At 39.4% G+C, this 6,323-nt stretch overlaps 1 long non-coding RNA gene across 4 annotated transcripts in view; it reads right to left on the bottom strand.

Moving 5' to 3' along the window:
* Nucleotides 1-5,297, bottom strand: part of LOC310708149 — a 94,530-nt gene extending 89,233 nt beyond the window's left edge. For 3 of the 4 annotated variants that reach the window (XR_014526880.1, XR_014526881.1, XR_014526882.1), the window contains exon 1: nucleotides 5,155-5,266. This is a non-coding gene — a long non-coding RNA (uncharacterized lncRNA). Of the gene's footprint in view, nucleotides 1-5,154 lie in introns of all 4 variants that reach the window. The other variant, XR_014526879.1, reaches the window with a different exon arrangement.
* Nucleotides 5,298-6,323: the final 1,026 nt, after the last annotated feature.

Here is a 6,323-nt window from a genome sequence, read left to right as displayed (position 1 = left end):
CCTCATCAGGCTTTTAATAGTTAGATTTCTATCTTTATTGGGTTGGGTTTTTAACTTCTATTTCATCCATGTGGCCATGGGAGAGGAAACCACAAAAAACTTTTCTTTATCATCATCATCATCGTTCTGTATCTCATTAACAGTTCCACCTTTGGCCAGCACCGTTACCAGAAGATTAAAAAGATAGATAATGAGCCAGATGAAAATCCCATTAAACACAATAGGGCTTACTTTCAAGTGAGCATGCACAGGGTTGGGCTATTAATGGGCTTGTTTTCCTCACGCAAACCATAATGTAAATCTGTGTAATGGTGATTCTTAAGTGCCCTCCAATCCATTACTGCAGAAGAGCCATCCAGATGTAATAGGATCTGTGGAAACTGGTTTCCAGGTGCCCTGCATTGTTAAGTGTGTTCCATACTTTAGGAAACCACATCTGCATGGAGGTTTGCAGAAACATAGTTTCAGTAATTGATCTTGAAGCCCTGGAGCTTTTGGCACATCTCAACAAGGCATTAAATTTTTTTATAAGGCATGTGTACAGAAAACATGTAAAAATGTGAGGCTGTTCAGGTTTCCCAAGCAATATAAAGCTTTGGATAGTGTTTGTATAATCTTAGCACATTATAAAGAATAACTACTTAATCACCATAGATCTATCACCTTTCCCTATGCAAATATATATTTGCATACACACACACACACACACACACACACACACACACACACTGCTTTCAAGAAATTACTCATAGGTGCTAGAACTAAGGAAGTCAGAGCCATGTCTTTTTGAAAGGGGGAAAGAACATTTAAACAGCTGCATATATTTTAAGCATGCCCCGATTGAGCAAGATTGGCCAAACCTCAATTTCTGAACTTCTTTTGAAAATCTTGAAAATAGTAATAAGAAAGAGGGTTCCACGAACATGCACAGACAAGGTGGAAGGGGCTATTTTTCAGGGGGTGGGAAGAAAGTTTGCATATAATTGGGGGGACTTGTTTTGAGTAGTGTCAGTGCATTTCTTCAAGTGTCATTCCAAGGTGCATTGCGGGTGGAGGAGAATACCAGTCACCCATGGTGGTGATGGTAAAATAAAGTTTAAAGGGGGGGGGGGAGGTTTAAAAAGCATAGCTGCCAAATAACTCTCTCCTAAAACATTGCAAATTCCTGTCCTGAAATTGTCCTTCCCTTTGTGAACCTGCTTTCCCCTTACACTGCTGAAATTTTCAACCAAGTTTATCAAGTAGAATTTCAGGTTTAGTGCTAGTTATGACAATATTCTTTGAGTTTAGGGAGAGAACCACAAGTTTCTCTTCTGGAGAACCATAAGTTTCAAAAACAAGAAATGAAAGAATCAAGTAAACCACCAAAAAGAAAGAAAAAAAGGAACAGTTCCCTTTGGCATTCCGGTAAATTTGGGTGGACTTGTAAACTACGCACAAGTTGAAGCAATTGCATGACTTCTTCAGCATGTGCTGAACCTGGCACAGTCTCACTAAACCTGCTATATGCACATGCCAGTTTGGTTGTGTGAATTGGCTCCGAAAGTGTGAATTTCCTTTCGCGTACCGCTACTGTGACATTTTAGCAAGGATGGATTTCCATGGACATCTGCCATATATGAAATGACCAGGGTGCAGCAGTGTAGTTATATGCCATCCTTTTATTGCAGCTAGGAGGGAGAGTGGTTACTAAGCCACAGTGCAATAATTCCAACCTTCTTTTGCAAGACATGTTCAAGGGGAAAATAATTTCCATATGTTGGCACTGCATCTTGACTTTTATATGGGTCAAAGGGACATTTATTCCCCAAGGTCATGTTTGGTTTCCTTTTTTTAAAAAAAAAGCTACATTCCCTTAAAATCCTGGAGTCATCACTTTAAACAGCTCTAAGCAAAACTATTAATGCTCTAAACCTTTATTTTTATTTAAAAGAGTAAACCCTTCAGCCTTGAATATTTAGTAGGATTCTGTCAAAGAGGAGATTTCTTTCCCAATATGACCTATCACAATATTAATTCATCAATAAATAATAAGAGGAAGACCACATGATTTAAAAGATGCTGAAGCTTCTGATAGCTGCCATTACAAGTGGGTCTACCTTATGACTGTCTGGAGTGCTTGTAGAAATGGCCAGTTGCCTTGTTAGATAGAAGAAATAAGAAAAACAGAAACTGAATCGGTCATTACTAATATTCTTTACATCATGCATTTTGTTGTGCTGATCCATTAACCAATATACTGAACAGAGTGTAGGGATAGGAATCATGTGGCTAGGACCCTCGTGCCTACGGGACTACCTCTCCTGGTATGCCCTGTGAAGGACGTTAAAATCCACAAATAACAACACTTTGGAGGTCCCAAGCCGCAAGGTAACCTTGGTCTCAACTAGAGCCAGGGCTTTTTCAGTACTTGCCCTGACTTGGTGGAGCGCTCTGTCATAAGAGACTAGGGCCCTGCGGGACTTGACATCTTTCCACAGGGCCTGCAAGACAGAGCTGTTCTGCCTGGCCTTTGGTTTGGAACCCTTATGCTTCCCTCCCCTTGTGGTTTTGATTAAGGGCTACTATTAAAATGAGGCTGCATTCTAAATTGTATTTTAACCCGTATTTTAATAAACTGGTTTTTTTGTTCCCCCATTATGTTTTATTGTAATTTTATTGGTGTTGGCCGCCCTATTATTATTATTATTATTATTATTATTATTATTATTCTCTTCATTATTATCTTCCTCCTAATGAAAGATCTGCTCCCATCAAGGAGGATAGGCTGCAACAGCCACTGTCTTCTGCTCACTGTCCATTGACTCAGCATCAAATGACACTCTGTGGATAATAATCCACATACTAATATGGGTGTTCCCAAAATGATGAGCGTTAGGAGACACTATAGCACCCTTTGAAAATACAAAAAAAAAAGTACCTTGTGCTGTGAAGGAGGCTGAGGAGCACTAGACAAAGTGGGTAGGCTACATTTGGTGACATGGGAGAAGTCGGTGGGAGGTGCTTTGTCAGACTACTATTCCATCTAATGAAGTACTGACTAATCTTATTGTTGAAGTTCTGTTTTTAAAGAGGAAGTCACTGTCCATTGACTCAGCAGTGGAGAGTCTGAAGGATCCAAGATTCAATCCTTAACATCTCCAAGTAGGGCTGAGACCTTGGAGAGTGCTACCTGTGGACAATTGTAGATAATACTGAGTTAGAAGGACCAGTAGTCTCCTCTGACATAAAGCAGCTATTTGGGCTCTCTAAACTCTCAGTTGGGTTTCGCCACCATCACCACTGGTCTTGCCAGCTAGAAAGGACAGGGGTCATCTGTCAACGAGCTACTATATCCTCCAAAAATGTGTACTGTGCTAAAATGATGTTTAGTGCTATAGGTGATTGAGCATAGATTGAGTTCCCAAAAAGTGGAACAATGGTATTTTAAACCAACCATGTACTAAACTCATTATATTAACTTAACATGTTCACTGCCTTCCTTTATTGTGTTTTCTTTTATTTATGGAAATATTGTTTAATATTTTGAAGTAATTTGATATAAAGACCTTTCTCTCAAGTTACGACAAATAACTAGGCTGAGCCTGCCCCACTGTGTACTGAACAATGTAGTTTTACTGCAGATTTCATATATAACATCAGTTGTGGGGCAGGTGGTTGTGGCCTGACTGAAATGTCCTCATGGGCCTTAGTCTCACAGGATGGAGGTTCCCAATCCCTGAATTATAGTGAACTAAATTCACAGAAACACATTAAAATGTCAGCTACAATTTAGCCTTAATTTCTTTTATCATTATTATTTACAACCTTTAGAAGACATCTGAAGGCAGCCCTGTATAGGGAAGTTTTTGAATGTTTAATTATGTTTTCATATATATTGGAAGCCACTCAGAGTGGCTGGGGCAACCCAGTTAGATGGGTGGGATACAAATATTATTATTATCATCCTCATCCTCACAAAAGTCTCAAGCCTAATTCAAATCTACCCAAAAGCACATCACCCAGGAAAAAAACCCTGTACTTTTGCTTACACATTCATATTCATAGATGTATTATCCTAGATATACATACACAGGTGGTCATGGATAATCACTTAATCAAGACTCATAGCTGTTGAACTCGAAAATTATTTTATCTTTATCTTGACTCTCCTAAAGAGGTAATTATTTTATTCCCACATTGCTTTTTTAAAAAATGGCAGCACTCTTTCAGAATTCTGAGTCACTTGCATGGAAACTGGAGAGCTGTTGCATTTGATTGGCTTTCTTGGCCCTTACAAACAATTTACATCTGTAGAGACAGGAATTTCAACCATTTCAGAAAGCCTGCAGCATTTACAATCCCCGCAGCTCTAATTGAAAGCTGAGCTGTAGCCATTTTCACTTTCCAAAGTTCAAAGAGAAATCCACTATTTAGAAACCAGTGGTCAAGAACTGTTGCCCAGAGAACAATGAAACTCTGGGACCTAATGCATTGTTAAAAGACATGGGAATTAATAAAGGTCTGCCCTCTCAGAAGAGAGGGAAAAAGTTGGGCCTTCACTCTGCTCAAAAAAGGAAAGTTTTATCAACCCCCAGAGGTTTCACATCTCTATTATAGAAGGACTAGATTGTAAAATTTTGCCTGAGCTCATTAGCTATGGGAACTCCCAAGCTCTGCAGAGAAAAACATGGAATGTAGTAGTTCTTTATGAGTTAACTGCTTGCTTCCTTGCCACTGCTACTAGTTCAGGCTGTTTCCTTTGAAAAACAACACCGTATACCTTCCTTTAAGATTAAGGATATGCTATAGTGGAACCATTTCAGGTTCCATTCAAGCCTACATCACATGTCACAAAATAATAATAATACACTGTGGTCTCATTCAGACATAACACTAAGCCACAGTACATCACCACAAAAGTGAGCCTGAGAAAGCCTCATGGTCATGTGCTCTCATCTCCCCCGCTGGTATAGCCCCAAGGATTTTATTTCATTTTTAACCAAGCACAGGTGCAGTATCTCCTCCTGCAGCTCCCAGCAACTTGAATTCAGGAGTATTTAAGCTCTGGCCATGAAGGCAGAGTGTTGCCATCATGGCTAGCAGTACTTTGTCTAATCCTCTTTTAAGCTCATCCAAGATGGTAGCCATCACTACCATTTGACCAAGTAGTACCTTCTTTTATCCGTCCTGAATCCTACAACATTCAATTCCATTGGATGGCCATGAGTTCTAGTGTTGAGAGATGGGAGAAAAACTGTGCTTTACCCACTTTGTCAAATAATATGTGGCGGTAACAAGAAAATAATCTTTGTGACATATTTCCCCATTATTTTCAAGAGTTGAAGGCGGGGTTGCAAGTCATAAGTTGAAACTTGCATGCAGTTTACTTTGCAATGCCTTCTGGAATGTGTTGTTTTTGTATTGCAGATGTTTTGGGTTGGGGAGTATGTGAAAAGTTGGACCACTGGCAAAACCAATAATATATATATACATTCCTGCCAAATCTGAACAAAGGAGAAAGCCAGCATTTTTGTCCCAATTTTCTAGCAGCAAAAATAATTTATTTTCTTTCCAAGCTTTTATTTCTATTGTTTGCCTAATATTAAACTTTTGCCTAATATTAAACTAGGGATGACTAGCCCCTTTCAGCCAGAGGGCCACATTCTGTGCCAGAAGGAGAACTCACACTTTACAAAGCAAAAAGTGGGTGGCAGGTCTTTCAAAATGGCTGTGTATGTTAGGTCTGGTTGATACTTCCATGTTCTCTACCCCTGATTTAACCTATACAGAACCAATGTAAACTATCTTATGGCTTCTGGGGAGGGGACAGAAAAGAACAAATATAGCAATACAAAGGTTTGTATGAAACAGATTTGTAGTTTGTGTATGGACTGCTTGCTTTGCACACAAAGTGCTAAAAGAGAAGAAAAAGGATGCTGTTTAATTCAGGGAGTAGAATATGTAAATATATATGTAAAATGGGTCACACTTTGATGTGAATCCATATAGAAAATGCGAGGACTCATTTCTTTCTGATGTGCTGTGCTTGACATTTCTGATGTAACAGCTACGGAACACTTAAGAAAGAGAGTCAGTGTGGTATAGTGGACAGAATAGCTCTTTCAGGTTCAAACCGTACAACCTGTTCAAGGGCCTATGGAAACATGTGGTACTAGCTCTGCCCCTTCAATGATGCCATGAACCCCAGCAATGTGCTCAAGCCATTTCAGAATCAACAAATTCTGGATGGGATCACATTAATCACACAAAGAATTTCCAACTCAGGGGTGGGAACCCTGTTCAGTTAAGGTACAAAGGGTGTTAGAAACACACCAACATGT

This window comes from Podarcis liolepis (genome assembly GCF_965112155.1).
Source record: "Podarcis liolepis genome assembly, chromosome: 5".
NCBI lineage: Eukaryota > Metazoa > Chordata > Lepidosauria > Squamata > Lacertidae > Podarcis > Podarcis liolepis.
The sequence above is the reverse complement of the archived record's forward strand: the minus strand, read 5'-3'. Positions and strand labels throughout refer to the sequence as shown.